Source organism: Amblyomma mixtum, chromosome 1 (assembly GCF_055824585.1).
Source record: "Amblyomma mixtum isolate Tamu chromosome 1, ASM5582458v1, whole genome shotgun sequence".
Taxonomy (NCBI): Eukaryota; Metazoa; Arthropoda; class Arachnida; order Ixodida; family Ixodidae; genus Amblyomma; species Amblyomma mixtum.
In genome coordinates this window covers 48,267,409-48,283,197 of record NC_143012.1, presented here as the reverse complement: position 1 = coordinate 48,283,197, position 15,789 = coordinate 48,267,409, and positions in this window count along the sequence as shown.

The window sequence follows — 15,789 nt, the reverse complement described above, 5'->3', positions numbered from 1 at the left end:
CCCCCGCGGGCCGGCGTACTCTTATGCAGGTTCTGAGAACGTTGAGCAGGATCAACCGTTCCAGCTCTACGACCTGACGGCGGCCCTGGCAAAAATGAAACATATCGCCGCTCCGGGTCAGGACAAAATTACATTCAAATTGTTAGCCAACCTCCCCGACCCGGCATACCTGTCTTTATTGAATTACATTAACTCAATCTGGCTTGGGGAAGAGCCACTCCCCATCGACTGGAAGACCGCCCTGGTCACCTTCATTCCTAAAGCTGGCAAGGCGATCAGCACGGACAACCTCCGCCCCATCTCTCTGACTTCCTGTGTGGGCAAAGTCATGGAGACGATGGTACGTGACAGGTTGTCCGAGTTCATGGAATCCAAACTCCTTTTCGCAGACACCATGTTCGGGTTTCGCCCACACAGATCTGCACAAGATGTCCTGCCACAACTCAATCGGGATGTCCTCGACCCCGTCGAATGCCCTCACAATGACAAGGTCGACTCGCCTTGGATTTGAAGGTACATTCGACAACGTTACCCACGAGATGATTCTCACCCACCTCTCTCAAACTGCGGCAGGAGCGCCTTTCAGTACATTCGGCAATGTTTAACCGACAGACAATCTTACATTCGAATCCAGGATGAAGAACATGGCCCTTTTCATTTAGGAACCAGAGGTACACGCCAGGGCACGGTGCTCTCTCCCCTGTTGTTCAGTTTGGCTATGATGCGCCTACCTGGCCAGCTGGGCGTTGTCGCCGTTGTGCAGCATGCGCTGTACGCCGATGACATCACCCTGTGGGCCACACAGGGTTCCCTTGGAGACATTGAGGCCAACCTGCACGAGGCGGCGACCACAGTGGACCGTTATGCTCGCCGCTGCGGCCTCCAATGCTCCACCCAAAAGTCTGAATTCGTGCACATGCACCCCTCACCAAAGTGCACAGCCAAAATTTCATTGTCTTTTGAGACAGGTCAAATTCCTGAAAATATCGAAGTCCGGGTACTGGGGCTCTTCATACATCAAAACAGACGGTCAGAAACAACACTGGCCAAACTCTGTCAGGTGGGGGACCCGGTGGGCCGCTTGGTCCGCTGGGTTTCTATCAAGCGTGGGTGGTTACGATGTAAGGACGCCTTGCGGCTGGCGCATGCATTTGTAAGCAGTCGAATTCTATATTCGACTCAATACCCCCACCTGCGGAAGCAAGACGAGGATTCACTCGAAGTCATCCTCCGCAAAATTATTAAGCGGGCTCTGGGCCTCCCTGTGAACTCCTCCAACAAGCGCCTCCTGGGGCTGGGCATGGGGAACACGTTTCGGGAGCTCCGAGAAGCCCACATGACCAACCAATCCACCCGTCTCTCGAAGACGTCGTCGGGTCGCCGCCTCCTTGCCCGACTGCACATCCAACACACCACTTTTATGGAAGAGCGCGTACGTATTCCATCCCAGTGGATATGCGCCCTCCACGTGCGCCCTCTTCCCGCGAACATGAACCGTGAGGACCATAATGGCCGGCGCCTGGCGCAGACGAAAGCCCTGGCACGCCACTATGGATCGAAACCCGGCGTATTCTACGTGGATGCCTCCGGCCCCCACCATGGGGGATGGTACACGGCCGCAGTCGTCCACCAATCCAAAACCGTGATCAGCCTTACTTTCCGAGCCCGTGACATAACACACGCGGAGGAGGTCGCCATTGCGTTGGCTGCATCTGATCCCACGTCAAAAACAATTATTTCCGACTCGCGAGGGGCATGTCGGAACGTCGAGCAGGGCTGGGTACCGTATCTAGCCTACCGCATTCTCCAAAACAGCGTCTACACCGGGGACCCCGCGCACCAACGTATCGTTTGGGCTCCTGCTCACATGGGCCTTTAGGGAAATGAGGCAGCTGACGCCGCCGCCCGCGCGCTCTCTCACTGACAACTCCCATCCGACCCCGACGATCAGGAACTCGAATTCACTTCCGCTTACTCGTTCAAAGACCTTGTTTTACTTTATCAATCTGGTCACGGTCTTTATCCCCGCCCGTGTAAAGGTCTCTCAAAGGCGGAGGAGCGGCTTTTGCTTCGCCTGTATACTAATACTTTGCTGTGCCCGGCAGCTCTCAAACACTTCGACCCTTCTTTTTCGGGCAGCTGTCCGCACTGTGAGGAGAAGTCCTCGGCCATCTACCACATGGCGTGGGCGTGCCCCTCCAACCCTGCTTCCCCCCTCACCCAAACCCAACCCGGTAGGACTAGGAGGCGACCCTGCTCGGCTGCTCTGACCTGCAGGCCCAACGGGCCTTGGTCGCGCGAGCCCGGGACCGGGCGGCGGCCGACGTCACTAGGGTCGTTCTTCTGTGGTCCCTTTTCCGCCTCGTCGACCTTTCTCAGAAACTTTTGTCCCCCTACCATGGTCCTTATCGTGGTGTGCGTCAGGTCAACGACGTCGCATATGAAGTTGCTCCTCATACACCATCATCCTCATCATGTAGACCACCCACCGATATTGCTCACGTTATGCGCCTCAAGCCCTACCACGCCGCTCCTCTATCACCGGCCTAGCGCCGGGACGGCGCTTGTGCCGCCGGGGGTCATGCTACGACGAAGTGGAAGACGAAGTTTACAACCATCCCTAATGTTAATGGTTGTGTTAGTTCGGGGCGTGGGAGCCCCGCATGCGACGAACCTCTCAAGGCAGTTGCTGGGTGTAGAGTGGGGGTTTATTACCGTAGAGGGAGAGGGAGAGAGAGAGAGCGAGGGTACAAGAAAGCGCTTCCGCTGCTGTGGAATGCAGACGGTCACGGTAAGGCAATGGGGAACGCGCCAGTCGACGGGGCTGTGGGGACCAGATGTCGTCGGGGGAGACAGACGCATGCTTGCTTTTGTGGGAGCGGCCGGCCCGCGCCCGTTTCCTGGAAGCGGGCGGCGAGCATGCGCGGAGGAGGCAAGGGCTGTTGGCGCGGCCTGGCGTCGCTTGGTCGACGAACACGACATCCCTTCCTCCTTAGTTGTGGTCACCGTATCGGTCGGGCGGGCGCCGTTCACGCTGGGGTCGTAGCGCTTGCTGTTGCGTGGACCCGTTGGGTTGGTCTCCGCAAGGTTGCGTCGCACGGTCGTCCAGACTGGCCGCCGGTTCTCCATGTTCGGAGGGGGGCGCTGTAGGCCGATCGAACACAGGCGAAGTTTCCGCTGGCAGCGGGATCACGTACGGAGCCGGCACAGTGTATTGTTCGCTTGCTGCTGGTCCGTTCGTCCGATGGTCTGGCGGCGGATCATCCGTCGGGTAGGCTGCTGCACCTGGCTTAATGTGATCCAGGTGCCGACGAACCGTTCCGTTTTTAGACTTGATTAGCCAAGATCGATGTCCGAGCCTCTTTAATACGGTTCCTTCAATCCAAGCAGGGCTTCCTGTGAAGTTGCGGATAAAGACCGGTTGTCCTACGTGCACTCCTCTCGGCGAATTAGCCACGCTGTAGTCAGAGGTCGCTTCCTCAGCAGGTCGTGGCTGAATGCGTGTGAGTGCCGTTGTGAGCTCGCGACCGAACATGTGTGCGGCTGGCGTTCTGCCCGTCGTCGCTGAAATCGTTGTGTGCTGCTTGAGCAGAAATCGAGCCAGTCTGCACGCGAATGTTCCAAACTGGTCCTTGGCCAAAGCCTGCTTCGTCTCGAAAACCATTCTTTCGGCTTGCCCATTAGTGGCTGGATGATAGGGCGCACTCGTAATGTGCGTCACCCCGTTCTTCTTTAGGAAATTTTCCATTTCCGTAGAAACAAAGGACGGGCCGTTGTCTGTTACCAGCCTTTCGGGAAGGCCGAACGTCGCGAACAGGTTTCGTAGTTCCTCGATCAAAGTCGATGACTGTATGTTTCGCATGCAGTGCACTTGGAGCCATTTGCTGTACGCGTCGACAACAATTAGCAGCATCCTTCCTTCCACGGGGCCCGCGAAGTCAGCGTGGATTGTGTGCCATGGTGCTGTCGCGCGCTTCCAATCGGGAGGTGGTGCCTTGGGTGGCGCTCTTTGATGCTGGCAGCAAGCCGAACACCTTTTGACCAGGTTCTCGATGTCTTTGTCGACACCGGGCCACCAGAAATAGCTTCGAGCGCATGCCTTCATAGCAACTATGCCCCTGTGACCAGAGTGTGCCGCGCCGAGCACGTCTTTCCTCGCTTTCGCCGGAACGACCAGTCTGATACCTCTAAGAAGGCAACCTTCTTGTAGCGAAAGCTCAGGTCCATGCTTAGTGAACGCCGAAAATTCCTGTTTTGGCAACCTGTGCAGCTCTCCAATAGCGACAGCTCTCACTACGCGGGATAGTAACGGGTCTTCCTGGGTCGTTTCCGCGAGTTGACGTGGGGACAATTCCAAGCTTGGCGTGGAAACCAGCATGAGCACATCTCCAGGTGGGCATGGTTCATCTACCTGGGCGGGCAGTGGCAGCCTGCTGAGTGCGTCAGCATTTTGGTGCAGGCGTCCAGGCCTGTACACCAAATCGTAGTCGTACGTGGCTAGCTTTAAACACCATCGGGTCATCCTAGGTGAGAGCACCTGAGGTAACTGTTTCTTTTCTCCCATGATGCCCAGGAGCGGTTGGTGATCCGTTAATACGGTCACGTGCCGGCCAGCGATATACTGGTGAAAGTGGCTAACGCCATAAACCACCGCGAGACCCTCCTTGTCCAGCTGGGAGTAGTTTTTCTCCGCGCTTCCCAAAGTTCGCGACGCGAAAGCAATGGGAGCCTCTCTGCCGGACGCATCTTTCTGAGCGAGAATTGCGCCGACGCCATATGGTGACGCATCCACGGACAGAAGGAGAGGCTTTGTCTCGTCATAATGCGCAAGCACTGTTGAAGATCGTATCAACCTCTTAAGCGCATCGAACGCAGTCTGGTGCTTTTTCTCCCACGCCCAGGGCCTGTTCTTCTCAAGGAGCTTGTATATATCTGCGGCAACCGTAGCTCTGTTCTTCAAAAACCGATCATAGAATGCTAGGAGCCCTAGGAAGGCCTGCAGAGAGGTCTTGTCAGTCGGCTTCGGCGCGTGAAGGATTGTCTGGACCTTTTCCTCGGTCGTGTGGACACCCTTAGCGTCAATCTTGTGTCCTAAGAACTCGACTGAGCTTATGCCGAAGCGGCATTTCTCTTGCTTGAGGCGCAACCCTTTCTCGCTTATCCTCGACAGGACTTGGTCCAGACGTTGCGCATGCTCTGTAGTGTCTGTCCCACTGACAATGATATCGTCAAGGTAAACACTCACCCCTGGAATTCCTGCTAGTGTTGTCTCCATCATACGCTGGAAGATGGCAGGAGCAGCAGATATTCCGAAAGGCAGCCGGTTCACCCTGAACAATCCCTTGGTGGTGTTGACGGTGAGCAATGCGGCTGTCTCGTCGTCGACCTCGAGCTGTTGATAGGCCTGGTAGAGGTCAAGCGTTGAGAAGACGGTGCCACCCCGCAACTTTGCGAATACCTCCGCGGTTGTCGGTAGCGGGTACGCCGTCTTCTTGACCTCTGCGTTTACCGTGCTCCTGTAGTCGCCGCAAACGCGAAATGTGCCGTCCCTTTTGCGCACCCACACTAAAGGTGTGGCCATCACGGCATGTTGCGTCGGCTCCAAGATGCCTTGCTTTTGCAGACGGTCGAGCTCTTCCTCCATTGGCTCTTGGTAGGCTAGAGGTACTGGACGTGCCTTACAGAACTTTGGCTTTGCGCCTTCTTCCAAGTCCAAATGAACCAAAGGTCCCACGTAGCCGTCGATGTCTTGTTTGAATACATCAGGATGGCGTGCGAGAACCTCCCGGAGCTTTTCACTTGGCTCAGCTACCTGGTTAATTCCCTGCACGCAGATGTGCAGCGCCGAAAACCAGTCACGTCCTAGCAAGTTGCAGCCAGTTCCTTTCATCACCAGCAGGGGTAGCACACATTCCTTTGATTTAAATCGCACACGAACTTGTGCTGATCCGAGGGTGCGAAGTTCCTCTCCCGACCAAGTGCGTAGGTCAAGGGGTTCTCTCGAAAGCTTCGGGGCGTTTGTTGGTCATGTTTGGTGGTAAAAGCCTCGCTGATCAGAGAACATGATGCACCCGTGTCGACTTCGAACGTTAGGTGCCTTCCCTCGACTTCAACGACAACAAGGTATTTGGGGTAGGGTTTTCGGCCACTTACTGCGTGAAGCTCGTAGCATGGATCGCTGTGCGTAGTGTCGTTGCTCGCGGACTGAGCGCTCACACTGTGCGTTCCTTGCCTGGTGTTAGACTTGTCTCCCTTGCTTTTCTTCTTCCGAGTGATGCAAGCGTTCTCGATGTGACCCTTCTTGGAACAAAAGCGGCATTGAGCTGTCCTGAACTTGGAGGTAGCAGCGTCGTGCAAGCCGTCACATCGGTAGCAACGCCGTTGCTGCGGTGCGTTCTTGCATTCCTTTGTGGGTTGAGAAGTCTTGTGCACTTCTGCGGAGCTCGTCGCTCCCTTGAGTCCTCGCTGCTGCCTTGACGCACTTTCTGATGACAGTGCCAGGTCCAAAGCACGTTGGAACGTCAAATCTTTCTCCGCGAACAGTCTTTGTTGCAGGTGCTCGTCGCGGATCCCGCACACGAACCTGTCGCGAAGCATGACGTCCTGGGGCAGCATGGTGGGGTTCGTTACGACGGCTGTATCGCTTTCTGTCGGAGGCGTCGATGTTGCAGACGTTGTCGTTGGCACCGCAAAGTTGCAATCGGCTGTCAAACCTCTGAGGGCTGCGACGTAGCTGCTGATCGACTCCTCCGGCAGCTGGTCACGTCGCTGAAAAACGTACCGGCTGTACAGCTCAGATGGTCTGGGATCGAAGTGCTTCTGGAGAAGTGTGACCAGATCTTCATAGCTGACTTCTCCAGGAGTCTTCGGTGCGACCAGCGCGCAGGCAGTCTCGAAGGTGTCGGCTCCGCATAGCGTCAGGAGGAGCGCGCGCTTCTTTGCTTCGTTGGAGACGTCATTTGCCACGAAGTAGAAGGCGAGGCGCTGTATCCACGATGACCAATTCTTGCCTTTAAAAGGCTCGATGCCACCGTGTAGTCCTCCAGTAGCCATCGGTGACACTTCGAACTGCGTGCGCTCTAGATCCTACTTCTCGTCGCCACTGTTAATGGTTGTGTCAGTTCGGGGCGTGGGAGCCCCGCATGCGAGGAACCTCTCAAGGCAGTTGCTGGGTGTAGACTGGGGGTTTATTACCGTAGAGGGAGAGGGAGAGAGAGAGAGAGAGCGAGGGTACAAGAAAGCACTTCCGCTGCTGTGGAATGCAGATGGTCACGGTAAGGCAATGGGGAACGCGCCAGTCGACGGGGCTGTGGGGACCAGATGTCGTCGGGGGAGACAGACGGATGCTTGCTTTTGTGGGAGCGGCCGGCCCGCGCCCGTTTCCTGGAAGCGGGCGGCGAGCATGCGCGGAGGAGGCAAGGGCTGTTGGCGCGGCCTGGCGTCGCTTGGTCGACGAACACGACACCTAACATCAACTCACAAACGCAAGAGGCGGAGATTCCTCATGTTGAAAAAATCAGAATTTTAGGCATGATTATACAAAGCAACGGGTATAACGGTGATGCAATAACTAAGAAGGAAAACTGCGCGCAACAAACGATGCGACTCATACGTAAAGCGGATTGCCAACAGGAGACACGGCATGAAAGAGCAGAATCTCCTACGGCTGGTACTGACGTTCGTAGTTAGCCGTATCTCGTATGCTGCCCCCTTGCTTGATCTTAAAATTTCACAAATGGAAAAGATAAATGGAATTATCAGGTGGTGCACGAAACAAGCTCTAGGATTGCCCATCCGTAAATCTACTCATCGCCTCCTATAGAGAGGTATGCATAATACCCTGGAAGAAATTACGGAAGCAGTGAGAACCTCCCAAATCGAACGCTTAGCCGGGACCACAACCGGCAGGGCCATTCTAGAAAGACTCCATCTGAGCCGAGATAACAGAACAACCGTCAAAGTTGACATGCTCAGAGAAATTCGGCACAATATAGTTGTACCCCCATTACCCAGGAATATGCATCCTATTTATCACTCAGTGCGCCAGACCAAACGGGCAGAGGCGCTAGAGAAACGCTTCAGCTGCTACAAAGACGAGGACGTGGTCTACGTGGATGCCGCTAAGTATGGTAAGAACAAGTTGACCCTCGCGGTCGTCAATAATAAACAACTCCTCACAATAAGTGCCTCCATACTCTCGGGTAACCCAGACACTGCAGAGGAAGCTGCCATAGCACTGGCTTGTGTAGGCACAGTGACTCCAAAGTGACTCTAAAGTTGCCATACTAAATTTCAGCAGGGGCCGGGTCTCCCCTCTAACGAATACAATTCTAAGCCGTCATGTAATAGACCGGAAAATTACACTAGTCTGGACACCAGCACATGCATCCGTGCCTGGTAATGAGACGGCCTACGAGTTCGCCTGAGGCTTTTCCTTCCGGGCGGACCCGAGCGAGGTGGTCCTTACAGACAGGGATCGCATGATAACATACAGGGAAATTACACAGCACTATCGTTTGCAATGAGCTAGACTTCATCCAGCGGATAGATCCTTGTCCAGATACCAAGCCATCAACTGGCGCCGGTTACAAACTTACATCTCTCCAAACCCGGCCCTCTGAAGTCTTATGTACCCAGGGCAATTTTCAGACTAATGCGCAAACTGCGAACTTAGGGCCACCTTGGACCAAATACTATGGGAATGTCCCCATGCCCCCCGGGAGGGACGAGGTGTAAACACGAATGATCAGTGGGAGACCTTACTACTGAGCTCCGACCCGGCGACTCAGTTACAACTCGTCCGACTGGATGAAGCCGCCGCCGAGAGTCAAGACCTTTCGGCCGTCGTCTAGGCGGGTAGCCCTCTGGCTACCCTCTTTCTGTTGGACCTTAAAAGTTTTCCTATCCTATTCTCTCCCGCGTGAACGGGATGAACAAAGAAGAAAAGGTTGATGGGGCCTCCTGTTCGGGTTGGTGCTCTCTGCTGCTCCCTGCTAGGAACTATTCACCTACCGCTTGTAAATGAATGTAAATAGTATTTCCCCGTAGCAGTATTTTGTACTCATGAATGCATTACAAATATGTAGGAAATAGCATCCTGAAATTTCATGCTTGGTATTGGAAATATATTCTTAAAATTTGCCAAAAACGCCTCACTTAAAGCATACATCGAACACGTTTCAAATGTATGAAAAAATATCTGTGTAGTTTTAGCATCTGTCAATGTATTGAAAGTATGCTTCCCTTACGGCAAGGTTCGGGTGTCCACCGGAAGATGCGAGACGGTTTTGGCGCGAATTTCGTTTTCTAAAAAAAATTCAAAAGCGGACGATACCTTTCTCTTTCTCTCTCCTATTCGTCTGCCTTCCTTTCGCATGAGAGAATTTTGTTAGTTTCCCGTTTCGAATAGTCGGTACTGCATAGCTTTGCAGACGACACCCTGATTTTCGCTTCGCTCCTATATGAGGCAAAATAAAAACAGACTGACACACGATCAATGGCGACGATGTATAAGATTGATGCAGACTTGCCTCTGCTAGCATTGCAGTTCCTGCTGTGTGACCCATCTGCGGTTTCACTGAATTCTGGTCATGACGCTTGGCTGCTGGACCGAAAGACGCGGGTTGGATCCCGGCCGCGGCGGTCCAATTTTGATAGAGAAGAAATTTTAGAGACCCGTGTTGCGTGCGATGTCAGAGCAAGAGCCCCAGGTGGTAGAAACTTCCGGAGCCCTTCACTACGGCGTCCCTCATCGCCTGAGTCGCTTTGGGACGCTAACCCCCCATAAAACCAAACGCATCAAGCGTCTTTTGTGACCGGCCCTGCGGAAGACACCGGAGTGCGGTCTGCGGGGCAGGGACGCGCTTCGGCTCGTCTATGCCTTCGTGACTAGCCGGATCCTCTACGCCGTGCCATATCTCCGCACTACTAAGCAAGACGAGGCGCGAATAGACGCCGTCATCCGCAAGGCAACTAAGCGAGCCCTGGATCTCCCGGTGGCTACCTCTAATGCCAAGCTCAAGGCATTGGGGGTGCTAAACTCCTACCAGGAGCTGCGGGAGGCCCACCTCGTGAACCAATACACGCGGCTCACGCAGACGGCTCCTGGGCGCCGCCTGCTAAACCGCTTACACATCCAACACGACTGCACTCCAGAGGAGGCGGAGCGTATCCCAGTACTATGGCGTCATATGCTCTGGGTCTCCCCGCTCCCCCGTAACATGGACACCGACATGCATGAAAACAGACGACAAGCGCGGGATCGGGCTCTTGAGAGACAACACGGCTCCCGACCCGGTGTATATTATGTTGACGTAGCAGGGCCATCGCCCACGGGATTTTACTCGGCCGCTGTCGTTCGCCAGGAAATGCACGTTGATGGACTCTCCTTTCGAGCCCCGAATTCAATGCGGGCCGAGGAAGTAGCGATAGCGCTTGCTGCCGCCCACGCCAATTCGAGAATAATCATCACGGACTCCCGAAAAGCATGTGAACATTACTTGGCAGGGGGATCTCCCCCTTAGCTGCTTGTATTCTACGACGGACTGCCACTGATCCAACACCCAAACGAATCATTTGGGCTCCTGGCCACCAGGGCTTACGAGGTAATCAGGCCGCTGACGCGGCTGCCCGAGCGCTTACTCACCGGGCTCCTCATCCCAGCTCTTCTGGCTCGGAGACTAACCAGCCGCTGCTGCGATTCAGGGAAATATTAACACATTATAGCGACAACCACCGCCTTTTCCCGGCCCCTGCAAAAGGGCTGAGTAAGACGGAGGAGCGAACTTTAAGGCGCCTGCAGACAGGTACTCTACTCTGTCCTGCAATAATAAAACATTACGATCCTATCACGGATGGGCGATGCCCACACTGTGGGGAGACCTGTGATATCTTCCACATTGTGTGGGCATGTACTCAAAATCCCCACCTCCCCCCTTCCCCTACCCCTTCCAGAGAGGCGTGGGAGACTGCCTTCCTCAACTGCTCCTCGCTTGAGTCCCAAAGGGCTCTGGTGAAACGGGCGAGAGACGGGGCCTCGTCGTGCGGTGTCCCGGACTAGGGACGCCGACCATGTAGCGGGGCCACTCTGTGGCTCACAAACTCTTTTTCCCAAAATAAAAGTTTTCACCACCAGCCGTGACACGTGCTGAGATCGCGCCAAACGAGCGGCGGCGTTCCGTGCAGTGCACCACAGCGTTTCATCGAAGGCACATCGGAGAGAGCTGGATGATTGCGGAGGACGCACCAGGGCGTCGAACGCGTTTAGAGATCACGGCATCCTCCGCACTCGCCAGCTCGACGCCTCGCTTCGCTTTTCTTTCCTTAAAAATCTTTTTTTTTTTTTTTGTCACCAGCACGTGCATGTCGCGGAAGGCAAGGAAAGTGCACGGGTCTGCCTACTGGCTCGCACTGAGCCACAAGAGCCGTCACGTGCGGAGGAGTTGAAAGATATGAGAGGAGAGAGAGTGAAAGAAGAGACGCGCGTGGCAACAACCGCCTCCTCCGCCGAAGCGATGGTGTCGCCTGTGACAGATGCCCCCCCCCCCCCCTCCTACCATTGCAGCCAACTCGCTCGTCTCTCGTGCACGCGCAAAGAACCAATAGATAAAAAGCGTGTTAGGCCATTGTTTGGGCAGATGACAGCGTTCGCCAAACGCTGCGAGCATCCGGTCGCAACGCTTTTACTGTCTATTTTTGCTTTGTTTTTTGTTTTGTTTTTCCACCGAGCCCCGCGTGGACACCGTGCAGCGCGTAGGTTAGCTGTGGCCCCTTTCGGAGCTTGCAACGAACGCTCGTTTTAACGGGCCTCGCATAACCAGGGTTTCGGGCGACGGGCTTTGCGAGTCTCGCTAGAATTTTTTTGGCGAGTACTAAGGTTGTTGAAAAAGGTTTGGTTTGGTTTATGGGGGTTTAACCACCCAAACCGACTCGGGCTATGAAGGACGCCGTAGTGAATGGCTCCGGAAATTTCGACCACCTGGGGTTCTTTAACGAGCGCTGACATCGCATAGTACGCGGGCCTCTAGAATTCCGCCTCCATCGAAATTCGGCCGCCACGGTGGGCGTCAAACCCACGTCTTTTGGGTCAGCAGCCGAGAGCTTTAACCACAGAGCCACCGCGGCGGCAGGTTTTCGGAAAAGATTCGGTAAACTTGGCTCCTTAGAGGCCTTGCTTTCTTTGATGCGGCATCAGGAATTTGACAAAGTCAAACTTAAAAACAGTACCAAATGTCACTTTAACTCCCTTCGCTCGGTAAGCGCCATTTTTCACCGAAGTTGTAAACCTAAGATTCACAGTGCTCTTCAATACAGAGGATCCTTCCGAAATGTCTTTAAAAATTACCAGGAAGACTGAACACAGTTCTTCCCAAGGGGTTTTTTTTTTTCATCCTTCGATCGAACGAAAAGCCCGCCACTCCTATAAAGCAGTTCCTTGCACACAAGGTGAACAGTCAGAGTGTCATCTCTAGCATGTTACACTTGCTGTACGCTGCTTCCTGACAGAAAAAAACTGTCTAAGATTCTACGGCATCAATTTAAATTGTTAGGCAGGCAATATTGGACAATTCTAAGGAACTGCCGTAGAAATATCGAAGGTAATTAAATTGTTCCGATTCGCAGCACAATCTTCCTTTTCAACTTCTTCCATCGTTCAAAACGACTGGCTGACTGCCATATAAAAACAGTGGGGAACGTTTCTGACGGTTCCAAAACGTTCATAGGAAATGCGAGCCTGGCGAAGATCTCAACAGATATGTTGACCGCTATAGAGGAATCTTACGGTAATGGAAAAGATTACTTGTCCATAATTCCCGGGCCTGATTAGAAATGTCTGCCCAAAGCGCACCACTTTGAGTGCCATACACCTGGCCCTAAAATTTAGTCGTGAATATAATTTTTTTTTTGCTGAAATTCCGTATATCGGTTTACATTTACAGCACGTGACATGTTCTGAGTCGAAAATGTTTGTGTGTGCTGAGATTCTTGCGTGACCTCTTAATTTGTCCGCAGAGGCTTAGTTTAGCGGCTGTGGTTCAAGCCCTGAAGTGATTAAAGGGGTCCTTCCACGGTCAATGCACGTTAAAGACCCCAGGTGGTAAAAAATATTCCGGAGACACGGCAGTAGAGGCAGAGGAAGTAGCCGTTGCTCTGGCGGTGGCGGAGCGATATGCGGAGGTAGCTTCATAGGCACACCGTTTCCCTGGAATGGCGTTCGGCTGCAGATATCGAGGACGCGGAATAAAAGCCCTGCCAGTGCGGCCATGTTTTCATCGAAGCGAAATGCAGACGTCCTTGTGGGTGCTCTGGGACATCGGTGCCTGCCAGCGAAACCGAATTGCTCTTAAGACGAAGCCTTCCAATATGGCGGCCCTTTTTTCTTTTTTCTTAAACTTCCTCCCCCTCGTTTCTGTGAAGCGGTTCGGCGTCCATGGAAAGAGCGGCAATTAACAGCGCCTTTCCTTTAATGATAAAACATGCTCCATTCTGCATTTTTTTTTCGTAGTTAAACCGCAGGTAATTTTTTTTTCCCATCACAAACAGGCTATTTCCCAAACCTACATATACTAAACAAAATGCACCCTACGATATACACGGACAAATGTCCCTGGTGCGACGAAACACCTACTCTATACCACATCACATGGGTCTGCCAAAACATAAACGTGGTCCCCAAAATACAAAACCCGAGTGCGGAGCAGTGGGAGACTCTGCTGTCCAGCGACCGCTGTGAAGACCAACAAGGTCTGGTGCAGCGAGCTCGACGGGCGGCAGTGGCCAGCGGAGCCCTGGACTGAGGGCAACCGACCACTGATTAGAGGCGGACGACTTCGACAGAGCAGGCTCCTGGGGGTAGAACCAAGACGTCTCTGAAGATGCCCCCAAACCGCAGGAAAAACCATTAGTGTAAATGAAGTTTTCCCTTCCTTCCTTCCTTCCTTCCGAGCGCTCAAAAATTGGTGCAACCGTGGCCTCAAATCAACAGTGCCTATTATTTCGTTTCATGTTGAGCCCAGCAAGTGGTCCAAGTCGAGAGCCCTCCACTACGACACCTGTCTCACTCTTTTTTCGTCCACTCCCACCTTCCTGCCTTCCTTCAAGGCGCGGTTGAGGTGTCCACCAAGAAGAGAGACAGGCGCCATTTTCTTTCCCGAAACACCACTACTCAAACCAACCTGAGCACGCCTCCTTCTCTATCAATGGCGGCTCCTCGGTAATCGCGAGCCAGTGAAGATACACCGGGGAGCTTGAACCCCGTCGCTATCAATATGTCAACATCAGAGCCGCGGCTTAACACGGCATCGAAGCCAGAGAGCCATGGTCGCTCGAGCTACGCTTTCTGATACGACCGTCTAAGACGAACCAACATTGATGGCCAAATAAATTCTGGAACTCGACTCAATCTCAAACGATAGCCGACGGAGCTTGGGGTACACCTCGAAGTTTAGAGAACAAATCATGACGATCTTCTCGACTGGTCATGCAACAGGAATCTCCTCAATGTAACAAAAAGCCACCCAGCATGGGGCCCCGTAAGCGGAACACTTTCTGTTCTTTAAGGGAATAAAAGATCCTGAAGACGTCTCAACATGCGCGAACACAGAAATAATTGAAAAAAAACAGCGCTAATAAAGAGAAACCGGAACAGGCGTCTGTTAAGCAAATCCCTCTATGACACCTGTATGGGTTCCACACCGAGGTCCAATAAATGTTAATGCCGCCATATTCTTTCCCTCCCGCGGTGGCCGAGTACTAATGGCGCTAGTCTACTGTCCGGTACACGCGGGTTTTAATCCGACCGCGGCGACCGCATTGAGATGAAGGCGAAACGCAACAAGCGTCCGTGTGCTGGGCGACGCCAGTGCACGTTAAAGATCGCCAGGTGGTCGAAATTATTCCGGACATCTCCACTACGGCACCTCTTTATTCCTTTCATCTTTCACTCCAACCGTTATCTCTTCCCTTATGGCGCTGTTCGGGGGTTCACCGAAATATGTCACAGTTAATGCGTCATTTCCTTTCCTCGAACACCAATTTTCAACTTTTTTATATCCATGTTTTCAATGCTTTTTCGTACCAATGATCTACGGTTGCATCTAAAGGTCGCGCATTTCGTGCATCCGTTCTGAAGTATTTGCGCAGGTACCATCAAGTACCAAGCATGATTGTAAATATTTTCATATGCAATGTCGCCGGTCTTGACGTATTAATAATATCTTTATTTGAGCCGTAAGATAAATTTAGATGCAGCCTGTCTTACGACAGGCAGACTATGATACCTCGGAACAACCTTCGGCGATCAATTCCGCAGTTTTATGTAATATTTCCTAGCGAATGTTGTCACTGCACAGCACTAATTAGCCGCATCTTTTAGTATTACACCACGAAAGTAATATACCTTTTTATTTTGCCTAGAAAATGCAGCCGTCCCCGCCATATGCTTCCGTTGACACATGGCATTAAAATTTCATTCCGTGTGTTTTTTTTTTATTAGGTGTCGTCGATATCCTTAAAATATTGGCCAACCAACAAAGACACCATGGCGCTGACAAACGCAATTTTCTGTAATTAAAGCGGAATATTAATTAAAAACAATAGCAGATTACCAGAACTGTCGCAAAAACCATCTCCAAACACTCGTTAAACTTGCACCAGGTTGCACGACAAAGACAGGGTCGGGTCGCCGCCTTTTAGCCCGACTACACATCCAGCACACTCAATTCACAGAGGAGAGATGCCGCCTTCCCGTACACTGGAGACGCGCCCTCCACGTGCGGCCTCTCCCCACCA